The sequence below is a fragment of the Schistocerca cancellata genome, chromosome 5 (genome assembly GCF_023864275.1).
Source record: "Schistocerca cancellata isolate TAMUIC-IGC-003103 chromosome 5, iqSchCanc2.1, whole genome shotgun sequence".
Lineage (NCBI taxonomy): Eukaryota > Metazoa > Arthropoda > Insecta > Orthoptera > Acrididae > Schistocerca > Schistocerca cancellata.
In genome coordinates this window covers 773,852,174-773,877,035 of record NC_064630.1, presented here as the reverse complement: position 1 = coordinate 773,877,035, position 24,862 = coordinate 773,852,174, and the positions used below count along the sequence as shown (strand labels likewise).

Below are 24,862 nucleotides of genomic sequence, written 5' to 3'. Positions count from 1 at the left end.
CTTCGTGTGTTTATTTTCTTTCTGTCTCGACTCTTTCGCTCCCTCGGCAGGCTTGCGTCGCTTTATCTTTCTACAAGTTCCCCGTTGAGTCTTGTAAGGAGCACAGCCGAGTGTAATTGCTTGTGATTCGTGTCCACCCAACGTCTGGCTAAAAATCTTCTCGGAAATTCCTTGCGGTTGAATATTCTATAACAAACAAGGATGAATTAATGTGGCTAGGTCCGTAGGTTTTTTCTCAATTAGACTTCACCTGTGTGCTTCATTTTTGATAATCGAACCATGAGGTCTTTTATCATGCGATTTTTACATGAGTAATTGTACTTACTACGGGAAACCTTTTTTTTTTAATTTCGTTGTCATTTAGTTTTTTCCCAAGTAAACTTGCAGATTAAAAAAACCCACAATTACACAGACGATTTTGAATCTACGGTTTATTTTCGCTTATACTAGGAGATCCCTATGGTTCAAATTAGTATACACTATACCGAAGCAAAGATAGTGTGGCTCGGTACCGTAGGGAGTGCCAGACAACTTGTCAGTCGTGGACCATTTCCTGTTACTTAACGCTTGATAAATCCCTGATTTGTTAATGTGAAAAATGCCAAGTCGACTTACGGTTCGGAGTCCCCGTATGTGTAAATCGGTTAAGTGGAGGCACATCTAGTACGTCCATCCATTATAAAGCACAAGAGTGTTCAGACCATCTTTAGGATTCTTTACGCCAGTAAGAGAGGAAACGCTAAGAAGCCGGTGCACGCGGCAGGTCGACTGCCACGGACTACCGGTGTAAAGTAACAAAGCCGGTGACGTGCCCTGTAACGGTTGCGCGGTTCTTGCGTCCGTTCGTTGGGAGGTAGGTTGCCGCAAAATCCTGAAAGGGGCCTGTCCGCTGCAACAAAGGACCAAACGCTGGCCAACCTCCTGTTTTGGGAATATTTTCTATTTATCTTCTTTTTTCCCTTTGTCAAAGCACCACAAAAGAAGTATCGGAATGGGACGGAAATCTGTAGATCTGATGTACATTTACAAAGAAACAAATGAATACAATTTCACAAAATTGGATGGTTTATTCAAGGGAAAGAGCTTCACAAGCTGTGTACCTCAGTAACGCGTTGGCCCACCTCTGGCCCTGATGCAAGAAGTTATTCAAAAATGGTTCAAATGGCTCTGAGCACTATGGGTCTTAATTTCTGAGGTCATCAGTCCCCTAGAACTTAGAACTACTTAAACCTAACTAATCTAAGGACAGCACACATATCCATGCCCGAGGCAGGATTCGATCCTGCGACCGTAGCGGTTGGGCGGTTCCAGACTGTAGCGCCTAGAACCGCTCGGCCACTCCGGCCGGTCGAGAAGTTATTCGGTTTGGCACTGATTGAAAGAGTTGTTGGGTGTCCTGAAGAGGGGTATCGTGCCCAGTTCTGTCGAATTGGCGAGTTCGATCGTCTTAATCCTGAGCTGGTTGGAGAGCGCTGGCCATAATGCTCCAATCGTTCTCAGTTGGGGAGAGATCCGGCGACCTCGCTGGCCAAGGAAGGATTTGGTAAGCGCGAAGACAAACAGTAGAAACTCTCGCCGCGTGAGGGCGGGCATTATCTTGCTGAAATGTATAAGTCCTGGATGACTTGGGAGGGGTGTAGCGTATCGTCGATGTACCGCTGTGTTATAAGGGGCTCTGCTACAAAATGAAATGAAGTGGCACCCTAGACCATAACTCCTGGTTGTCGGGCAGACCGGCGGGCAACAGTCAGGTTGGTATCCCACGGCTGCCCGGGACGTATTCACTCACGTGTTCGCTGGTCATCGGGGCTTAGTTCGAAGCTGGACTCATCGATGAAGACAATTCTACTCCAATCAGTGATATTCCTGGCCGATTTCCGACCCATTCAGATAATTACAGTACTTCGTGGTGCGTGTTTTTTAAGAGTTTATTTTATTTGATTTACTTTTAATTTCTCTTAATCAGTAAACTATATTACAGATTTTCGTACGAAAATTTTAGCTGTAGTTGTTCCTATTTCATGGACGTGCGTCGCTGTACCACATATCGAACTTATTTCGTTTCGTAAATTTTATTTCCCTTCATTGCTTTCGTGATGCTTCGACTTTGAGTTTTGGATTAAGGCATACGTTTCTAGTAAACACTGGGGCGTTTGCGATTTCAGAGGAACCATCCTGCCATTCGCCTTAAGCGATTTAGCAAACTTGCGGAAACCTACCTCGGAAAGGCTTAACAGAGATTCGAGTTTCACTCGTAGAGTGCAGAGAGTATCTTAAACACTGCGGCACCTGACTCCGTAATTTGATGAACAACCATCTTGTGTCATAGCCATCAACATAGATGTGAAATTTGTCTACTCGGGAAGAATGGTAGTAAGAAATTTCGTTGTTTATTCTACACTGATGCTTACTCGCGAGTGGAAGTTCTCTCCTAACACTTCAGTATTTAGCGTCTTCAGTGTACAGCTTAAGAATGGTCGTTCAGCCGGAAAGAGACTTCCCTTTGTGGTTTGAGAGATGCCTTAGAATTTTGCCGAGGAAATGCAGCAATCCCTCCTGCCAGACAGGGAGCGTTTGACCGTAGCTGTTTATAAGCTGGTTCCGGCAGCGGCTAGGGCGTTCCCGTGTTTGGGCCAGGCGAAGCCCCCCTTCCTTTCCGGAAGCCCGGCGGCGTTTACCGCCGCACGGTTTCGGCATTTCCCGGAAGTGAGAAGAGGCTATGCCTTCCCAGCTGTGTGCCTTACATGCGGCTGTCTACTACCACTTATCCTCACAGCCTCTCATCAACAGCGCCCAAAAGCGGATGGACACTTAACGTTGAATATAGCAAACAAAAGCGTTCAATATGCCTCTCTCTTCTTGATCTCTGTAACAGTTCTGGCCCCAGATACGAAATCAAAAACACATTATTTACTGAAACTTCCGCATCGGGACTAGAAACCAGAACCTTGGCTTTGGCGGGAAATGATCCTAACCATTGAGATCACCATCCGCCGAGATAGGTTCACTTTTTCCTGGATTCACTTTCAATGAAATTGTTCCAGATAAATTTAAAGTTTCAGAAACATCAACGGGAAAGAAGGTGAGGTCCTAACAGGCGGAACACAAAATCGGATCGGAGGTGGATGAACAACATACTTTCCTTTTCAAGGGAACCATCCAGGTATTTGCCTCAATAGATCTAGAGAGACCACGGAAAACCTACACTAGGTTGGCCGGAGGGTGATTTGAATCGCCAACCTACTGAATATGTCACCAGTATCTGGCAACAGCGACTCCTCTCTCGTCAATATTAACACATTAGTTTTTTTGCTAATTTGGATGCGTTCGAAAAGAATAAGACATGCAGGAGATATGAGAGATCGATCCTGTGTGGATAGAATCGATATTGCAGGTTCCTACCGCACGCCGTATTCAAGCAAGTGGCGAGGAAGGAGCGGTCGCACCCACTATACGGACGTCACCGATTCCTTATCGACAATCGAATGTCTAAGCGTGGCAGTGCTACAGCGTTTCACGTCACGGCAAGTGTTCCATCTGTCACCCCTAACCCAGCAGTTTCCAGCGCTAGACTGATCCAAAGCAGAGCCCCCAATTGTTGTGTTGTTTCGATATGCACACAGAACAATGAGAGTTAAGGACTTTATACCGATAGAGCAAGCCCGCTTCAAATGGTTCAAATGGTTCTGAGCACTATGCGACTTAACTTCTGAGGTCATCAGTCGCATAGAACTTAGAACTAATTAAACCTAACTAACCTAAGGACATCACACACATCCATGCCCGAGGCAGGATTCGAACCTGCGACCGTAGCGGTCACGCGGTTCCAGACTGAAGCGTCTAAACCGCACGGCCACACCGGCCGGCAAGCCCGCTTCCTGGCTGCATGGATATGAAATGCACGGTCCGTCGTAGGTAAGGACTTCGGTTCATCGGCAGAGTACTGGAAAAACTGTGTTATTCTACAGTAGGAGACCGCTCACAGAAAGATTCTTGCGTCCCACCTTGGGATGTCGATAAAGGTATTGGGACCTATACGAAACAAGGCAACGAAGGAAACTGAACGTATACAGCGATCACAGGTCGGTTTGACCCATGGGAGGACGTCATGGAAAAATGAGATACCTCAACTGTACGACGCGAAATCCTACTTACAGTTTCAAAGAACCAGTGAAGAATTTAGGAATGTACTACAGCTCCCTAAGTATTGTACCTGTGGGAACCAGGAAGACAGATTAACTACAGCACCCACTGAAGCCTTTTCCGGCAATCACTGCCGCCGCGTTACATATCCGAAAGGAACGGGATCAACCCCAAATGTTCGATAAAACGGAAGGACCCTCTGCCAGGTACTTCAGTTATTTGCAGGATCCGAATACATACGAGGGCAGTTCAATAAGTAATGCAACACATTTTTTTCTGAAACAGGGGTTGTTTTATTCAGCATTGAAATACACCAGGTTATTCCCCAATCTTTTAGCTACACAACACTATTTTTCAACGTAATCTCCATTCAATGCTACGGCCTTACGCCACCTTGAAATGAGGGCCTGTATGCCTGCACGGTACCATTCCACTGGTCGATGTCGGAGCCAACGTCGTACTGCATCAATAACTTCTTCATCATCCGCGTAGTGCCTCCCACGGATTGCGTCCTTCAATGGGCCAAACATATGGAAATCCGACGGTGCGAGATCGGGGCTGTAGGGTGCGTGAGGAAGAACAGTCCACTGAAGTTTTGTGAACTCCTCTCGGGTGCGAAGACTTGCGTGAGGTCTTGCGTTGTCAGGAAGAAGGAGAAGTTCGTTCAGATTTTTGTGCCTACGAACACGCTGAAGTCGTTTCTTCAATTTCTGAAGAGTAGCACAATACACTTCAGAGTTGATCGTTTGACCGTGGGGAAGGACATCGAACAGAATAACCCCTTCAGCGTCCCAGAAGACTGTAACCATGACTTTACCGGCTGAGGGTATGGCTTTAAACTTTTTCTTGGTAGGGGAGTGGGTGTGGCGCCACTCCATTGATTGCCGTTTTGTTTCAGGTTCGAAGTGACGAACCCATGTTTCATCGCCTGTAACAATCTTTGACAAGAAATTGTCACCCTCAGCCACATGACGAGCAAGCAATTCCGCACAGATGGTTCTCCTTTGCTCTTTATGGTTTTCGGTTAGACAACGAGGGACCCAGCGGGAACAAATCTTTGAATATCCCAACTGGTGAACAATTGTGACAGCACTACCAACAGAGATGTCAAGTTGAGCACTGAGTTGTTTGACGGTGATCCGTCGATCATCTCTAACGAGTGTGTTCGCACGCTCCGCCATTGCAGGAGTCACAGCTGTGCACGGCCGGCCCGCACGCGGCAGATCAGACAGTCTTGCTTGACCTTGCGGCGATGATGACACACGCTTTGTCCAACGACTCACCGTGCTTTTGTCCACTGCCAGATCACCGTAGACATTCTGCAAGCGCCTATGAATATCTGAGATGCCCTGGTTTTCCGCCAAAAGAAACTCGATCACTGCCCGTTGTTTGCAACGCACATCCGTTACAGACGCCATTTTAACAGCTCCGTACTGCGCTACCACCTGTCGGAAGTCAATGAAACTATACGAGACGAAGCGGGAATGTTTGAAAATATTCCACAAGAAATTTCCGGTTTTTTCAACTAAAATTGGCCGAGAAAAAAAATGTGTTGCATTACTTATTGAACTGCCCTCGTATATAGAAGCCAGGGTCTGCAAATTTCTCACCGCTGTACAGACAAGAATCAAAGTGACACAGCCAGAACCTCCATTTCTATTTCTCCACGACACGCACTGATGCGTCTCCCACGCACAGAACAATATTTTAACGGCTTTCTATCGATGGAGAAAGCTCGCTTCCTGTTTGATTATTTCTGAAGGCTGATGTCCGCAACATGTTGCTCCATTTAACAAATGCGGCGGTTTCTCAGTCCTGATTCTTCGTCGTTCACGAGACATGTCTACTGAAAACGTCAGGAACTCAGTTTCACAGTCACTCTTCTGTCAGTCTGTGCCAAAAAGGCGTGAATCCCCGTGACACACGCTGTCACTAACCAGCAAGACACAGAACCTTTACCAATAAGTGCTGCAGGCATAAGAGATCTTATTACTGTGAATGGATGTCAAGCCTATTACATATCTCATCGCCAACACGTTCGTTCCGCTTCGTTTCGTTGTATTGTGTTGTGTTTCTTGAGTATGCCTGCGCTGATATCTAGGAGGAGAGCTGATTCGGCAACACAAACAAGGACGTCCCCCCTCCCCCTCTTTCCGATCTTTCGTACGTAAACAAGCCTGCCGATGCGTGTTGCGGCAGGTCCACATATTCATAAGCCACAAGTGTTGCGTCAGCTGGCCTTGGCAGTGCCACGCTGCCCGTGCGTGGGACACGCCTTTAGAACAATGAATGCTAACCGTCTCGCGATGGCGTCGGGAGCGTTCGCGGGCTGGCGGGGTGTCATGCAGTGTTCAGTCTGTGAATGTCGCACTTTGCCAGGTGTAAACTTCGTGTGAGCCGCGTGGCTGACGAGCGAGCAGGCTAAGGCAGTGTCAACACACTGGACTCGTATTCGCGAGGACGGCGTCTAAAGCAGTGTCCGGCCATCCAGATGAAAGGTTTTTCGTGATTTCCTTAAATCGCCTATTGTGAACGCTATGATCCCGGCGGAGGTTCGAGTCCTCCCTCGGGCATGGGTGTGTGTGTTTGTCCTTACAAGGGAACCTCCCCATCACACCCCCCTCAGGTGTTGTGTGGAGCTACGAAAAAAATAAGCAAAATGTACAAACTGAGTAGTCCTTGCGCAACATAGGCAACAACAAGGAGGATGGCAGTTCAGGAGCGCCGTGGTCCCGTGGTTAGCGTGAGCAGCTGCGGAACGAGAGATCCTTGGTTCAAGTCCTCCCTCGAGTGAAAAATTTACTTTCTTTATTTTCGCAAAGTTATGATCTGTCCGTTCGTTCATTGACGTCTCTGTTCACTGTAATAAGTTTAGTGTCTGTGTTTTGCGACCGAACCGCAAAACCGTGTGTTTAATAGATGAAAGGACGTGCCTCTCTAATGGGAACCGAAAACATTTGATCGCAAGGTAATAGGTCAACCGATTCCTCCACAGGAAAACACGTCTGATATATTCTATACGATACTGGTGACGGCATGTGCGTCACATGACAGTAATATGTTGTCGACCCACCTAACTTGTACACTTGGCGAATGGGTAAAAAGATTCTTCTACCTTGCCTGATTTAGGTTTCCTTGTGGATGTGATTATCACTCCCAAAAAAGTGATCGCATCGGAGGGACAGACGGACAGATAATAATTGTCTGAAAACAAAAAAAACAGAATTTTCACTCGAGGGTAGACTTGAACCAAGGACCTCTCAGACCACAGCTGCTCACGCTAACCACGGGACCACGGCACTTCTGACCATACAGGACTCTCGAAGTTGCATATCTTGTACATGGACCACTCAGTTTGTACATTTTGCTTATTTTTTTCATAGTTCCACACAACTTCTTCCTGTTTTCTCGATTGATCTGTGTTCAGTTTTTCAAGGCCTATCCACTCTGCCAACGTATAACTAAATCTGAGGGGGGTGCGATGGGGAGGTTCCCTTGTTAGGATAATTTAGGGACTGATGACCTTAGCAGTTAAGTCCCATTAGATTACACACACATTTGAACATTTGATTTTTATGAATATTAGGATGGTTCCTTTGAAAATGGATGCGGCCTATTTAGTTCACCAATCCGAGCTTGCGCTCCGTCCCTAATGACATCGTTATCGACGGGGCGTTAAACACTTCATCTTCCTTATTTCATTTTCGAATTTGGCGGGTTCGTCGGCTATGACGCGAAGTACATTCACTTCAAAAATATTATGAAATAAAGCATAGACCACATTATCAGCCACTGAAGAATGTAAAACTATCTTAACTTCAGTATACATAGGTATTTTAAAGATATAGCCTAGTTGTAGGATGTACTGAGGAACGATAGGAACATCTTGACTGAGACAAAGCAAAAAAAAAAAGAAACAAGGCTCTAAAAAAATGTAATTTATCTGTTGTAAATTCAAGTAATTTAAGGCATCACTGTCATTATCAATCAATCAAGCAACCAATCAGTCAATCTTGGAGTATTCTGCATTATGCCATACTAAACTTTCGTTCTTGCACTGCTGTACTTCATTTGTATGCCGAATCGCTGTGTACGATCTCGTGTGTTTCAACAGTAATACAGTTAGGTTACACAAATAGTTTGTATGCACCCGTGTCGAGATAGCAGAGTAGCATTAAATAACTGATGCATTAAATAACTGTGGAGAAAACCTTATGCAGCGAGTGTTATCGCGAGGAAAAGGTGGAAAAACAGCCAGATCGGTTGCAATAGTAAAAACGTTTATTAAAACCATTTGACATAGGTTTTGACGTCTTTAAAAAGGTCTTCTTCGGAAGGATTGACGAGTGACTCCTAAAATGTTTAACATTATCTACTTGTTAAAATACATGCATACATATACTTGTCTATGCACCTATTTTATATATACATATACCTGCATCTTAACATGTCTTTTGAAGACGAAATTTTTAAAGACGGAAACCCAGCTCAAAAGGGCTTTAATAAACCTTTTTACTACTGCAACTTATTTGTTTGTTTTCTACCTGTTCCTCACGAAGGTTGGATTAAAAGTTGCTGCCACCAGCCATGTTCAAGATTTTAAAATTTTATTTTAATCATTTCAAATGGTTCAAATGGCTCTGAACACTATGGGACTTAACTTCTGAGGTCATCACTCCCCTAGAAGTTAGAACTACTTAAACCTAACTAACCTAAGGACATCACACATATCCATGCCCGAGCCAGGATTCGAACCTGCGCCATAGCGGTCGCGCGGTTCCAGGCTGCAGCGCCTAGAACCGCTCGGCCACCCAGGCCGGCCTATTTTAATCAGTCATCTGAGATTAGTTCTGAATGGTGACCAATATGATGAGGGACGTGTTGCTGCCAAAATCCAAAATATACCAGATCCTAGTAAGTGACACACTAATCAACTGCAATGTTGGAAGAATGACAGTGCAGCAAGAGAACAACTCAAGAGCTGATTCACACAGATACGTGACCTTTTAAATTACTTGTCATTACAATAACCCGCATATGATGAACAGTTTTCTCAACGACACAGTTTTGTCTCCTCGAAAATGCGTGTTTTAAATTTCAGCATAAGCAACAACAACAATAATGTTGAAAAAATTTATAATTATACAGGGTGATTCAAAAAGAATACCGCAACTTTAAAAATGTGTATTTAATGAAAGAAACATAATATAACCTTCTGTTATACATCATTACAAAGAGTATTTAAAAAGGTTTTTTTTTACTCAAAAACAAGTTCAGAGATGTTCAATATGGTCCCCTCCAGACACTCGAGCAATATCAACCCGATACTCCAACTCGTTCCACACTCTCTGTAGCATATCAGGCGTAACAGTTTGGATAGCTACTGTTATTTCTCGTTTCAAATCATCAATGGTGGCTGGGAGAGGTGGCCGAAACACCATATCCTTAACATACCCCCATAAGAAAAAATCGCAGGGGGTAAGATCAGGGCTTCTTGGAGGCCAGTGATGAAGTGCTCTGTCACGGGCTGCCTGGCGGCCGATCCATCGCCTCGGGTAGTTGACGTTTTCGTAGGACTCTCCATACAGTTGATTGTGGAATTTGCAGCTCTCTGCTAGCTCTGCGAGTCGATTTTCCTGGGCTGCGAACAAATGCTTGCTGGATGCGTGCTACATTTTCATCACTCGTTCTCGGCCGTCCAGAACTTTTCCCTTTGCACAAACACCCATTCTCTGTAAACTGTTTATATCAACGTTTAATACACCACCTATCAGGAGGTTTAACACCATACTTCGTTCGAAATGCACGCTGAACAACTGTCGTCGATTCACTTCTGCCGTACTCAATAACACAAAAAGCTTTCTGTTGAGCGGTCGCCATCTTAGCATCAACTGACGCTGACGCCTAGTCAACAGCGCCTCAAGCGAACAAATGTACAACTAAATGAAACTTTATAGCTCCCTTAATTCGCCGACAGATAGTGCTTAGCTCTGCCTTTTGTCGTTGCAGAGTTTTAAATTCCTAAAGTTGTGGTATTCTTTTTGAATCACCCTGTATATTAAATATGTTTTGTACTGCCACGAATGCCCGATGATAAAGCCTGTGCCGTGATACCCGTGGCATAAGTAAAATGTAAACCATGTGTAAACAAACTGTGACTGGAGCGGTATTAGAACATTGTGAATAAAAACTACTTTGCGTCACAGGCGGCATTCGCGTGCAGCGCCACTGTAGTATAGTGAAGCCTGCCAAGCAGGCGGTATCTCAGTGTTTACAAACTGCGTCAGCAGTCGGGCGCGCGACGCAGCTCGCGTCGCATCTTGCCACCTGCCATCCTCGATTTCAATAAGGAACGGGGTTGACGACAGCGGCAAGCTGCCTACGTGCTGTGCTGTGGTGTGGTAGGTAGCGAACTGGCACGTTGTGTTTGTGAGCACCGGTGGCCGTGCGTCTTACTTGTACGTTACCTCACACGTGTCCTTCATCTACTACGCTACGTGTCTACGTAGCGCACCTGGAATTAGGTTCGGGTTGCAACAGTCCGTTGGAGGAATGCTGCTCTCCTTACGCCCACGTCGTCGTGTCTTCGCGTTATAACACAACTCAGCTGTCGGCGCCTCAGCCTCTGAACAATCCACCAGTTACGAGAGCAGTTTTCCTGCACATGTCATCGTTTTATACTATGTTCTTAAAATACTGTATTTCCCCCGCTACGCCAACTTCCGTTAATCCATCGAATAATCTTGGCAGAAAGGCCTTCTGGACAAAGAATCAGAATGTTTCAACTTTGGGAACAAGCAGGCGTAATGCGGGCTCGTGTACAGCCGATAGAGAGCAAAAAAAACCGTAACCGCGGTGCTTTTTATGTCATTTCCCACGTGTTGAAAAGTTTTCCATGGGAAAGCAAAGGCGCAGCATCGAACAACTGAGGTCACTCGCCTCTCTTTTTTTTTTCTGCAGCTGCATCTACGCCTGTAGTCCGCAAGTTACCTTATGGTTTGTGGCAGAGGGTACTTCGTGCACCACAGCCACCCGTCCGAAAACTGTTTTGAACACCACAGTGCTTGCTAGGCTTGGTCGTGGTGGAGGTAATACTGAGTGACCCTCTTGCGACTTTTGAACTGACTTACGCAACCAGCTATAGGGAATCCTACAGTTTAACGTGGAAACCGAAGCACGATGCAACTCGGCATTTTTCACATCAACAAACAAGAGATGAAAGAACTGACAAGTGACAGGTAGAAACCCTACGTTTGGCCGGGAATCGAACCCAAGATTTCCGACCACACTAGATTTTATACGCATCCCAGACTAACAATTATTGTATTGTATTGCTGGAACGAGGGTGTTGTAAGCTACCTCCTTCGTAGATGGACTACGTTTCTTGAGAATTCTTCCAATGAATCTATCTGTCACCTCCGCTGTTTTTGTATACTGTTGCAGGGATGAACTCTGATATTCCATATAAAACTCTGGTATTATCGTCAGCTAGTGATAATCAGGGAACGTCTTTTGTTTGACCTTTAAATGAGCTCGTATAGAAGCTGTACCTTTTGACCCGGGTACTATAACTTCAACTATACGCCATGTTTTATTATCAGTAAGTTGCATGTGTGCAAGCGCGCGGGTTTGAAGAGACCTGTGATTTACATGTAACTGAACTCTGTCGCCCGCCGCGGTGGCCAAGCGGTTCTAGGCGCGTCACTCCGGAACCGCGCGACTGCCACGGTCGCAGGTTCGAATCCTGCCCCGGGCGTGGATGTTTGTGATGTCCTTAGGTTAGTTAGGATTAATTAGTTCTAAGTTCTAGGGGACTGATGAACTCTGATGTTAAGTCCCATAGTGCTCAGAGCCATTTAAACCATTTTTTGAACTCTGTCGAAACTGTTAAAGTGATTCTCGTTGAACTGCTTCGTCCAACTGAAAGGATGCACACAAAGAACTCATATGTGAAAAATCAGGCCCAGCTAGAGATCAAATGCCCGTGTAGCGTCCTTAACGAAACACCGTTTACTGTTTTCAAAAATGGTTCAAATGGCTCTGAACACGATGCGACTTAACATCTGAAGTTATCAGTCTCCTAGAACTTAGAACTACTTAAACCTAAATAACCTAAGGACATCACACACATCCATGCCTGAGCCAGGATTTGAACCTTCGAACGTCGCGGTCGCGTGGTTCCAGACTAGCGCGTAGAACCGCTCGGCCACCCTGGATGGCACGGATGATGCTGTTGTGTGCACAATAAAACCCCACAACGGATCGACGTTTGCTGCAGAAATTGCTGTTCAACCTGGGAAAAAAAAAGAAACTAGCGTATTGCGCGTAAACAGGCAGAACGACCTAATACTCTAAGATTACTGGAAGCAGTTACTTCCATAAAATATGTAGTAGTAGTGTGTGTGTGTGTGTGTGTGTGTGTGTGTGTGTGTGTGTGTGAGTGTGAATGTGTGTGTGCGCGCGCGCGGAGCGATTTAAGCAGGGAATACCACATATCGCAGGGAAGGAAGGCGCCTGACTGTGATTCATTGGAAGAATCTTTAGGAAATGTAGTCCATCCAGAAAGAAGGTAGCCTACAAAACCCTGGTTGACCAATACGTGAATATCGCTCGTCAATCTGAGTTCCGTACCAGGTAGGATTGAAAGAAGAAATAGAGAAGAGCCAAAGCAAATCAGCCTATTTCGTTACTGGTTGGCTGAGCAATTGCCAAATCGTTGCAGAAATGGTCAGCCAACTCCAGACGCTGCCAGAGCGGCGTTCTGGATCTTGGAGTTCTTTACTATTATTTTAAAGTACCGAGAGCGTACCTTCCTAGAAGAGCCAAGCAATATATTGCTTCCTTCTTCGTTATGTCTCGCGGAAAGACTGTGAAGATAAAATTAGAGAAATTCGAACGCACACGGGGACCTACTAGCAATCTTTCTTCCCGCGAACCATTCGCGACTGTACAGGAAACGGGGGAAGTGACAGTCGTACACGAAAGTACCCTCTGACACACATCGTAAGGTGGCCCTATTAGTGTAGATGCACACGTAGAATTTACTCACGGCTGCATTCTCAAAGCACTTAATATTTTAGCCAACCAGCATCTACAAAAAGGACTCTGAATAGCGTCCTACGACACGGTCTGTGTACAGTGAGCCCTGCTTTGGCGCCAGCGAATCAGGGAGAGCGCCATGGCGCATGCGCACACGCCTATGTTTAGCGTCAAGGACTGCGCCTGTGGCTGCGTTTTAATACGTGGCCGCCATAAACACGCCGCTTTACGCACTACGTGCGTCGGATATTTACTTCCGACTGTTTACGCACCGTCGCTGAAGGGTGGGCACTTCACCAGAGAAACACGTACCGTCTACTGAGAAACTACTACGGATCAAAAGCGGGGCAGACAGTACCTGCTTACGGTTACATCTCGTAAACAAAGTGTGGGATTAAAACGGCGGCCTCTTTCATTATAGTAGGGGGGGGGGGGGGGGGGGTAAGAACTGAAGGCATGTCTGATGCAAGGAAACTTGGGGAAAGAGACAGTCCAGAAAAGAGAAAAGGAACAAAAAGGGATGAAAGTATTAGCGTAAAAAATATACTGCATGCTGGCTGAGGATTCCCTTAGGCATTACCTTCATCTGGAAGTACACTATGCGAATAACCATAAAGTTCTTGGCGCATGGTGCATTACACTGTACCACATATATGAAAATGTACAGTGGACAGCGCGAAAGGCCACAGATTTGTTTGACCCACGGAAGAGCGTCGAGGAAATGTTGAGAAACGCTTGAAGATGCCAACTGTTCTGAGAAAGCCTACTTATGAAGTTTCGGGGACCAGCGAAGAATCTGGGAATTTACTACAGCTGTCAAAGTATCGCTTCCGTAGCGAGCCAGGACAAGATCAAACTAATAACATCGCGCGCAGAGGCCTTTAAGCCTTCCCGCGTCTCATACGCGTTTGGAACGGGAAGGAAGCCTGTGGAAAATACGTGGTATTTTGGGAAAGTACGCAGTGCCATGCGCTACACAACGGCTCGCAGGTTGTGGATGTAGGTATACCGGTATTACGATTTCGTCCCATTCCGCTTATAAATGGGGCACGGGGAGAATTAGCAATCCACTGCGTCAAGTGTTACTAGTTTCAGTTTAATCAATACGGTCTGTATGCGATCGACACGTGTGTGTGTGTGTGTGTGTGTGTGTGTGTGTGTGTGAGTGATTTGGAGAATTTAGTTTCCTTCGTGAAAACCAATTCTCGGAATTTTTGAAAGCTGGTTTTTGGGGAATATATGGCGTCTTCCCCCAAGTGTCTTGTCAGTTGATTTCTCACTATTCCTCAGTATTCAAACACCTTATATGACAATTCGCTCTGTTCTTTCTAGCAAGGATTCCATGTTTCCCTTTAGTCTGATGTCATATCATTCCATACAGTTGAAGAGTAAGTATTCGAATGCGAATTTTTTTTTAGGTTATGTTCTGTTAGGTCTCTTCTCTAGAACAGGGACTCTTAAGACGTCATGTGCATGGGAAGACTATTTATATTTAACGATGGTGATGTTCCGCTGGGTGCCTCTGGGATGCGTACGTGTCGTACAAGACGCTACCGTATTAATATGTCTGCTAAGAACAAGCTTGTGCAGTGTAAGACACAGGACTTGAAAATTGAAGATTCACCCGGCCAGACATACATTTTGCGTGATTTCCCTAATTCGCTCGAGGCAAACGCCGGAATGGTTGTTTTGAAAGGTCTCCGCCAATTTCAGTCCCCATCCAGGCTTGTGCTCTGTCTCTAATGACGGTGTCGACGGGATTTTGAAAACCGTTTCAGGGCAGCCTTGTGTTAATGCGAAGTGGGTGGGACTCCGTTATGTGGAGAATACTTAGCTCCCTCGTAGGGTGCGCATCTCGTAGTGTTTGACCGCCCGCATCAAGTCCGCGAACCGCGCCTCTGCGAGGTTGCCAAGCATGTGAATCCGAAATACAAGCGGCGGCGGCAGCAGCGATGCGCAGCGGCAATTTCAGTGTGTTGGCGCTGGTCGCTGCCCACCCACTTCGCATTAACACAAGGCTGCTCGCACTTAACAATATCCCTTACGTCGTCGCGGACAAATTGCTTTATTCCATTAAGACAGCACAATGCTGCTATTTGGTCGAAAACTGATATTTTGAGCCCTTGGCTATGTACAAAATACAGGGGCAGAAGAAGATAACAGCAGACAGCCACTTTTTATAATGCTTTTTGTTTATTTAAATAAATAGCATTGTAACAAGTGGTTTGCTGCTGTTATCTTCTCTACAGCGTTGTAAAAAGTTGCAGGTTGCTGTTATCTTCTCTGCAAGTACAACGCTGCCTGGCTAGCACGTGTGAAACGCGTTTCAGATAAAAGCGGACCAACAGTACATAGAGCCACTCAAAATAAACCAGTTAGTTTTTATGTGACACTGTTGTGTGTGCCATGCTAAAATTTCCATTTTTGACATAACTAAGTTGATCTCTTTTGACACATGTGCTGCCATAAGGCCTAAATTTTAAGGGTGACACAAAAAACTAATTATATTACAAAGAATTAATGGTGAATGTTCGATACGTACAACAAGAACATTTGGTAAAATACAAAGGCTACTCGAGAACAGACCGCATAAAAACGAAACCGTGCGACAAGAACTAAAAATAGAGCCAAGTGAAGAAGGAATAACCAAACACCGCAACACCCGGTACAAACAGTACAAGATGCCAAACGGCAAATGACTTCCCAAACTAGCTTTAGCTTACAATCCGATCACAAGGCGAGATGTTGGAAGACCTAAGACGAGATGGGCAGACAATTTGTGAAGACGGAAGAGGCTTAATGCTTAACCCATGAACTGAAGAAGAAGAAGAAAGAATTGCTAGATTTGTGAATTTGAGCACGAAAATAGTGTTTTGTTTGTGAGTGGAGAGTCATTCAAAAGCACATCATTCATTTCTGTTGTGCTTGGGAAGTTAATAGGACCATCACTGAAATAAATGGGACGCACTGAAACAAATGCTCAGGATCCTTATTTTTATAATCATTAACGTAGCACAAATCACTCTAGCTAGCAGCTGGTGTGGTTATCTGCAAAAAGGTATTAGCTGATAAAAAGTGTTATAATATCCACTCACAACAATTGTAACTCATTCCAATGAAGCAAAAAATATATAAAATATAAAAAACAGCTGATGATGATGATGTTTGGTTTGTGGGGCGCTCAACTGCGTGGTTATCAGCGCCCGTACAATTACCCGATCTTTGCTCAGTCCAATTTCGCCACTTTCCTGGATGATGATGAAATGATGAGGACAACACAAACACTCAGTCATCTCGAGGCAGGTGAAAATCCCTGACCCCGCCGGGAATCGAACCCGGGACCCCGTGCTCGGGAAGCGAGAACGCTACCGCGAGACCACGAGCGGCGGACAAACAGCTGATGTGAACATGACTAAGACTTATATTTCTTGACGTTTTCTCGACGGGTCGAATATTCCATCCCGAATGCACTTCCGAAAAACGATGTAATGTAATGACTGAAACTTGTTTGTCTGTTCCACGGTTTTTCCGCTGCTGATGCAACATTACTTTTAAAACTTTCCTTCCACCCTGCCTCTTTTATTCGTAAGGTACCATGCTGACGAAAACGCACGCGGCTTCTTTCAGTGTTTAAAGGAGTTATACACAACATTAACTGCCTCCATAAATATCGTAACAGATAATATATTTGAGAAACAGAACTTAAAGAAAGTGCCCCTCCCTTACGTTCCGTCTCTAGTGCCCTGATTCACCAGCAAGTACTAGAAATAACTGCATGCAACTTCTAACACTTCCTGTGGATTTAGACATTTCGATTTCGTGATCTTAGATATGCGTTTACTGTGTCTTGCCACCGTAATTTAGGTCTCTGGCCTGCAACAGTGAGATGATATAGGCTAATGAGTGAATTAGGTGGTGCCCATATGATATGTCCATACCACCGAAGTCTCAATTCTTGCATCGTTTCATCGACTGGAGTCACTCCAGCTAGTTTTCGGGTCGTTGTATTGTTGATGTGGTCGAGCAGCGAAACGCCTAATGATCTTCTCACCAACCGCATTTCCACGACATGTTGTGAGTGCTCAGAACTTCTGGTGTACGGTACGTATACTGCAGCTGGCCTCGCCATTGTGCAGAATACCTTTAGTTTTAGGTGGATAGGCATCTTCTTATAACAAAGAATACCAGTGATGTCTCTGAATCGCACCCAGGTCGCTCTGATTCTTGCTCGCACATCCTCGTTCACTTACCCGTCACTCTGTAGTCGAGAACCTAAATATCGGAACGTGTTCATCTTGGTAACAGCAGCTCCATTAATTTTTAGTTTCAGGAAGTGGACTCATTTAGAGGTACTCAGTCTTGTGGACGTTTAAACTAAGGCCCAGATCTTTGCAGACGATCATTACCATGTTTGGTCTTGATTTTCTAGATCCTCTCTGGTATGTGCCGCATGCATCCCATCACCAGCGTATAGCACCTATAATAGGTAGATTGGTTTGAACACGGACGTAGATGGAGGGAGCTGATGTCTGATTAAATTTGCTGCTCATGTGCTGAAAGAAGATTAAAGTGGCTGCTCGGGTGTTGAAAGAAGTGCAGTTACTATTCCAGTTGGAGAGGGCTCTTTGCGGTGCTCGAAGTCCTTATCAAAGTCTTGTATCAAGTCACTGAAAGACGCGCTGCTAGCATCCTAACAGATCGATAGTATAACACCGATGCTCGAAGAAAGTAAAGCGGAATTATTACAGACTTTTCCACGCGATGTACAGATTGACGGTTGCCTCAGGTACTCAGCCTTATCTTATACAAATTCCACTTCTTAAAACAGCAATTCTTCTTGCATCAGGAGAAACAGTAATATGAGCACAACACAGATTTATTAGAATCCAACCACACTCAAGTATTACAAGAATCATGTGACACCAACATATTACAGACAACGCGCGCATGGTCGTTTCTTACATTGATGATATATCAGTTCCTGGATACAGCGTGTCCGGGCTAGAGATATACAGGGTGATTCAAAAAGAATACCACAACTTTAAAAATGTGTATTTAATGAAAGAAACATAATATAACCTTCTGTTAGACATCATTACAAAGAGTATTTAAAAATGTATTTTTTTCACTCAAAAACAAGTTCAGAGATGTTCAATATGCCCCCTCCAGACAGTCGAGCAATATCAACCCGATACTCCAACTCGTTCCACACTCTCTGTAGCATATCAGGCGTAACAGTTTGGATAGCTGCTGTTATTTCTCGTTTCAAATCATCAATGGTGGCTGGGAGAGGTGGCCGAAACACCATATCCTTAACATACCCCCATAAGAAAAAATCGCAGGGGGTAAGATCAGGGCTTCTTGGAGGCCAGTGATGAAGTGCTCTGTCACGGGCTGCCTGGCGGCCGATCCATCGGCTTGGGTAGTTGACGTTCAGGTAGTTACGGACAGATAAGTGCCAATGTGGTGGCGCAGTTGATTGTGGAATTTGCAGCTCTCTGCTAGCTCTGCGAGTCGATTTTCCTGGGCTGCGAACAAATGCTTGCTGGATGCGTGCTACATTTTCATCACTCTTTCTCGGCCGTCTAGAACTTTTCCCTTTGCACAAACACCCATTCTCTGTAAACTGTTTATACCAACGTTTAATACACCACCTATCAGGAGGTTTAACACCATACTTCGTTCGAAATCGAAATGCACGCTGAACAACTGTCGTCGATTCACTTCTGCCGTACTCAATAACACCAAAAGCTTTCTGTTGAGCGGTCGCCATCTTAGCATCAACTGACGCTGACGCCTAGTCAACAGCGCCTCAAGCGAACAAATGTACAACTAAATGAAACTTTATAGCTCCCTTAATTCGCCGACAGATAGTGCTTAGCTCTGCCTTTTGTCGTTGCAGAGTTTTAAATTCCTAAAGTTGTGGTATTCTTTTTGAATCACCCTGTACAAAAACATTTGTTTATATTTCAGTACCTATTAACGTTTATGACTTTATTAGTCCAACATTGTACACGGCATCCTAGATATTTCTATGCATGTTGGTACATTTCAGTGTGAGCATAGTTTCTAGCTCGACTGAGATCGAAACGTTTCACCACTTCCCGCCACATGCTCATAAGTATGGCAGCTGTTGTCTCTACTGCCCAGCGGAGTGGGGTCGGGAGAGGGGGGAGCCAGCCAGTGGGACACCCATCTCCTCCCCCCAATCCACTTTGTGATCCAACACTCGTGCAGAAATGGGGTGACATCCCCGTGATAGCGGGGTGGTGCACTATCCTGTTGGAAAACGACGTCGGGAGGCATCTGCGGAACTGCATAGGTTATCATATCAACATGTCGAGATAGTTTTGCCCTGTCACTGTAGAGTCCTTAAAAATGGACCATTCATCAAAGCTTATGTAATCCCAACCACAAATTAACTTTTGGTGAGTTCCTTTCGTACTCAGTCACTTCTCCTGGAGACTCACTTCCCCATATTCGACAATTATGTCAGTTAACTTTGCCACATCACCGAACAGCACTGCATTAAGGTAGTCGTTTCTTTCATCTATACGATGCAACATTTCATCAGCAAAATCACATCGCCTGCGGTGATCCTCAGGCAAACTTTGGTGTTTTTAAACATGCAACCGGAGACGTCTGCGTACAATGTCGTGCGTCTCCGTACGGGAGACGGCTAATTCCCACTAGCTTTTGTAATGGATTTACGTGGGCTTATGGCGAATGCTTCGCGCACACGTTCCACGGTCTCTTCATTCGCATGCGTTTTAGGATGTTTTCCAGCATTTGAAATCAAACTTCCCGTTTCTCTAAGATTCTTTCCCAGTCATAAATGGGCTTACTTGTGGAGGGGGAAATCTACGTTCCGTTCTCTTTTTGCATAACACTGAACACTTGTTACAGATTTTAACTCTGCTAACCATAGCAAACACTGCAGCTTTCGTAGTGGGGTCCACAAGTTGACTGTAAGGAATAAGTCTGTCTAATACACAATTAAGGTTTTTGCGCATGCATCATACAACTCAGCGCTGTTCATGAAATTGTGAGGATAAAATCTTGGAGAGTGTATCTACTGATTGCATAGGTACCCAAGAACATAAAACGTAGAGTTCTATCGTTATAAGCATTTGTTTGTATATACCTCTAGCCTTGACATCCTGTAGTTTGTGTAAGAATAAGCTGACTGTATGGTGTAAGCTAAACGCCAATAATAATAATAATAATAATAATAACACAAGTTACATGAGAATCTTTGGATGAATGGCGCCGTTTTCGCCGTGAAAACGTGTTGAGCAGAGTAAACGAAGCGGTATTCCAAGAAGCCTAGGTGACAATTCTGTAGGCACCATCGTAAATCCCATAGATGACGAGAATAATATGAGAGAAATTAGGGCGCGAAACAGGCTAAATAGCCGGCCGGAGTGGCCGAGCGGTTCTCGGCACTACAGTCTGGAACCGCGCGACCGCTACGGTCGCAGGTTCGAATCCTGCATCGGGCATGGATGTGTGTGATGTCCTTAGTTAGGTTTAAGTATTTCTAAGTTCTAGGGGACTGATGACCTCAGCAGTTAAGTCCCATAGTGCTCAGAGCCATTTGAACCACTTTGAACAGGCTTATAGAGAATTATTTTTTCTTCACTTGATACGCGAATGGAATGGGACAAATGTGCTAAAACTGTACGAAGTGCCGTGCACTGTTCGGTTGTTTGCGAAGTAGACGTAGATACTTAATATGTCAGGTCTGTTCATCTTTTTCATTGATGTTTTGGGAGGCGCTCCACCTCTTGCCGTGCCCTTCGACAGTAAAAAGAGACCGGGAAAGACAATGCACTGAGCCCTGTCAGTCGGTGTTACGTAAACAGTGTCGGCTGCCTTGCAAAGCACATCGTACGGTATAAGGAGATGTCCCGGTAATGGCTGAGCTGGCAAAGTCTGCGTGCAGCCAGCGGCCGCCTTTGTTTGGCGAGCAAGCGGCGAGACGATCCTCCTGGAGGCAGGTTCCTTCCTGTCCACGGCCGCAGCCACTTGTCGGTTCCCCTGGCCTCACGCAGTACCTGCACACTACAGTACAGTACACAGTGCGTGGCAGAAGGGTGCTTTTCACTGTCTGCTAAAGTTCGAGTGATACGCTAAAGTTCGAGTGATACACTTGCGGGTATACTGTACACCACTTCCCGCAGTTTTGTGTCTGAAGATTGGGCCCTGTGGCTTCGAAATCGACAGCGATAGGAAAACAATAACAGGTGCGTGGATAACGATGTAGAATAATTAGTATTTATTTGCCGCCGTGACAGTATTACTAATGTTACCATTGGTTTTCGTACATTCAGTTACGTAGCACAGTTTAGTAGACTAGCTAGCACGTATTCCTGCCGTGAATAGGAGGTTGAGAATCAGTACCTTTACACTAACCGCCTTTAAATCTTTGAAGAACTAACGAAGCGTATATTGCAAAGTAATGGACTCATTTCTAAGCAATAATCGCAAGATAAATCTGTAGTTTGTTCGCCGAATAGATGCTGTTGTTCCTTTTACACGTGGCCGTATTGCCAACCACAAATCTCACAGGAAATTGCTTATAGTGAGGTGTACATAAGAACCACCAGCTTGTTAAATAGGCGCATACGTGAGGTTCGTTACTTAAAACATCACGAATGCCCCTCAAGGTTTGACGTTGGGCTCACGGATTTACGTCAAACTTCGTACATCTGCAGTAGGCCGTTAATATAACATAATGTGCAAGTAGCAAAGTCCACTATTGTGGCAGTGCCGCGAAAATCGCAAGAAAGGTTTCCGTGTCTATTACGTAACTGATGTACTTCTGCGAAGTCATTGTGGTCAACCGGTTAGCGGTAGCGCTTAGTAAGCGCGTCGTGTATGAGCGACGATTCAAAACCCGCTACCACTTGTTATTGAACCTATATTTTTCTCATCACTGGTCAGATTATTTAATTTATGACATCTGCGAAGAAATATAATAAAAGAAACCACGTGCATTTTCATGAAGTTGTAGTGAATTTCATATATGTGACTATACTACTTGTAATTAACAGGCTAGGGAAGCCCAAGCCAAACCTCGATAAATAATGATATTAATGACATTAATCACGATCAGTAATATAGTAAGTCACAATGCACCAGACCACAAGAGTAATTACAATAACTCGTCGGATGTGCTCTTGACATCACACGTTGCAGGATGATGTTTGTCATAAAGACATGGAAAACATAAATCTTAACTTCGTGCAAGTAATTCACTAAATATACTTTTTTCGGTATGTTATCTCTTAAATGTCATATAAATTAAATAATATGACCAGTGATGAAAAAAAATTAATGATTGCGTTTTGCCGGGAGTCAAACCGCCGCCTCACACACGTTCGTCTTACGAAGCTCGAATGCTAATCAGTTGACCACTGTGAGCTGTAACATGGACTACCTACGCATAGACACATAACCCACATAACAGACGCGTAAAACTTCTCTTGTAATTTCCTCGGAATTGCCAACGCAGTGCACGTTACTACTTGCACATTATGTAGTTTTAATGGCGTACTAAAGGCGTACAAAGTTGGAAGCAAATCTGCGATCCCAACGTCGTGGCCTCCCCTTCTAAGAATATTAATATTCTATGCACCTGACTTTCCTCAAATTCTGTACGAGAGTAACAAATGGAAATATGCAAAGATGGTGCTCACTGCTGACAATTTTCTAATGGTAAAGTTATTGCATTCAGTTTGTGCAAGCCCGTGGCTTTGTGCCTTCCGCGAGACTAGGTCGTCTAGTTACAGACCCTGAAATCTTGTGGTGCCTTCTGTTTCACTAACTGTGCTAATATTGCTGAAAATTTGTATGTGAGAAGAAACAGAATTCTTCATTATGAACTCCATGTACTGCGTCTTGTTCGCTGTTATGCGGTCGAGCACTACAGCGAAAAACACAAATCGGAACGACAGGATGTGGACTTGAGCCCCGTCGCCACTTAATACAACTCTTCAGTGTGTATGGCGGCCAGACATTGAAGTACAAGAATACCTCCACACTGTGCAAGCAAGGCACGCTTGTCGAAGCACCAGTTTGTGCTTCGAGTGCGCGGAGTTCCGACGACAACCATTTGCTGGTTTTGGCTGCCTTTACAACTATGATGCGAAAAAAAGGAATGACGCAACGTTCAAATGGTTCAAATGGCTCTGAGCACTATGGGACTTAACATCTGCGGTCATCAGTCCCCTAGAACTTAGAACTACTTAAGCCTGACTAACCTAAGGACATCACACACATCCATGCCCGAGGCAAGATTCGAACCTGCGACCGTAGCGGTCGCGCGGTTCCAGACTGAAGCGCCTAGAACCGCTCGGCCACACCGGCCGGCTTGACGCAACGTGATTTGTGGTGTAAACACTGGTTAACGAAACACTAAATCTATGTACCTAATGTCTACCTGATCCTTATTTTTATCTTTTCTCTCCTTTGCTTCATTCTGGGAGATTTTTACGTAACGACATGTTTGCCTGTGTATTTTGCTCAAAGTACACCATACGGCATTTACTTTTTTCTGTTACCGGTTTTCGATTTTTGATGCAAGCCTGCTTTCACATATTCTTATAAACTTCCGCAGCAACTTGCGATTCTCTTGCTTCATATCACTCGACATAACTCAGGTACGAAAACCGCCTCACAACTAACGTTTGCTTGCAGTAGCTTGTACGCTGTCGGTACACACGCTTAAGTTTGCACGACTGAAGATCGATGAAGCCTCAGGCAGTTTGAACAGACGCATAGTTACCCTGCGGACGTCCGGTCATGCCTGCACAAAGTGCTTCTTTACGCATGCTTGCCCGACTCGCTGCTACGTGTTCGGCCACTATGCCACGTCGCACGAACAGCACGCCCGACTGTACCTGTGCTGCTGGCGATAGGAGACGGGTAGGGGGCGCGCGTCCCTTATCGCCACGGGACATTTGAGACGTGCTCTGTCTCTTTCGCACTTGCAGCATCCGTGCTGGCCGCTGGCGTCTGCACATCAGGTCAGTTTACCCAACGTCTGCGTCGTTACCAAGCTCGTCTACAGGAGGCAAGGGCACAACTGGGAATTGCCAATCTACCGAACGACAATGCGCGCAATGTTCCCCTCCTCTCTCTCTCTCTCTCTCTCTCTCTCTCTCTCTCTCTCTCTCTCTCTCTGTGTGTGTGTGTGTGTGTGTGTGTGTGTTTCCTGTACACAGCACCATCTGCACAGAGGTTGATGTGTTGGCAAATGTGCCAACACCTTGTACATAGAGGAGGCTGAAATGCACGCTATCTAACGCAGACGGGCGTGAAGTCTGGAACAGGATACGTTATGAATGCACTAAAGAAAAGTACGTAGCTTAGGTTATACTTAACTTTATTCCATCATTGTGGTACATCGCTCTTCACTATACAAATGAGACTCTCTCCAGATAAGGTTAATGGCGCCTTGCTAGGTCGTAGTCATGGACTTAGCTGAAGGCTATTCTAACTGTCTCTCGGCAAATGAGAGAAAGGCTTCGTCAGTGTAGTCGCTAGCAAAGTCGTCGTACAACTGGGGCGAGTGCTAGTCCGCCTCTCTAGACATGCCGTGTGGTGGCGCTCGGTCTGCGATTACTGACAGTGGCGACACGCGGGTCCGACATGTACTAATGGACTGCGGCCGATT

The 24,862-nt window shown here is 45.2% G+C and overlaps 1 protein-coding gene across 2 annotated transcripts in view; it reads left to right on the top strand.

Annotated features, from left to right (window-relative positions):
- LOC126188965 (tumor protein p53-inducible nuclear protein 2) overlaps nucleotides 1–24,862 on the top strand; it is a 77,106-nt gene that overhangs the window by 9,850 nt on the left and 42,394 nt on the right. The window contains exon 1 of one of the 2 annotated variants that reach the window (XM_049930726.1): nucleotides 21,320–21,428. The exons of the other annotated variant lie outside the window; for it this stretch is intronic. The gene's annotated coding sequence lies outside the window, so the exon portion shown is untranslated. Of the gene's footprint in view, nucleotides 1–21,319; nucleotides 21,429–24,862 lie in introns of those variants that run through there. 2 annotated transcript variants of the gene reach the window in all.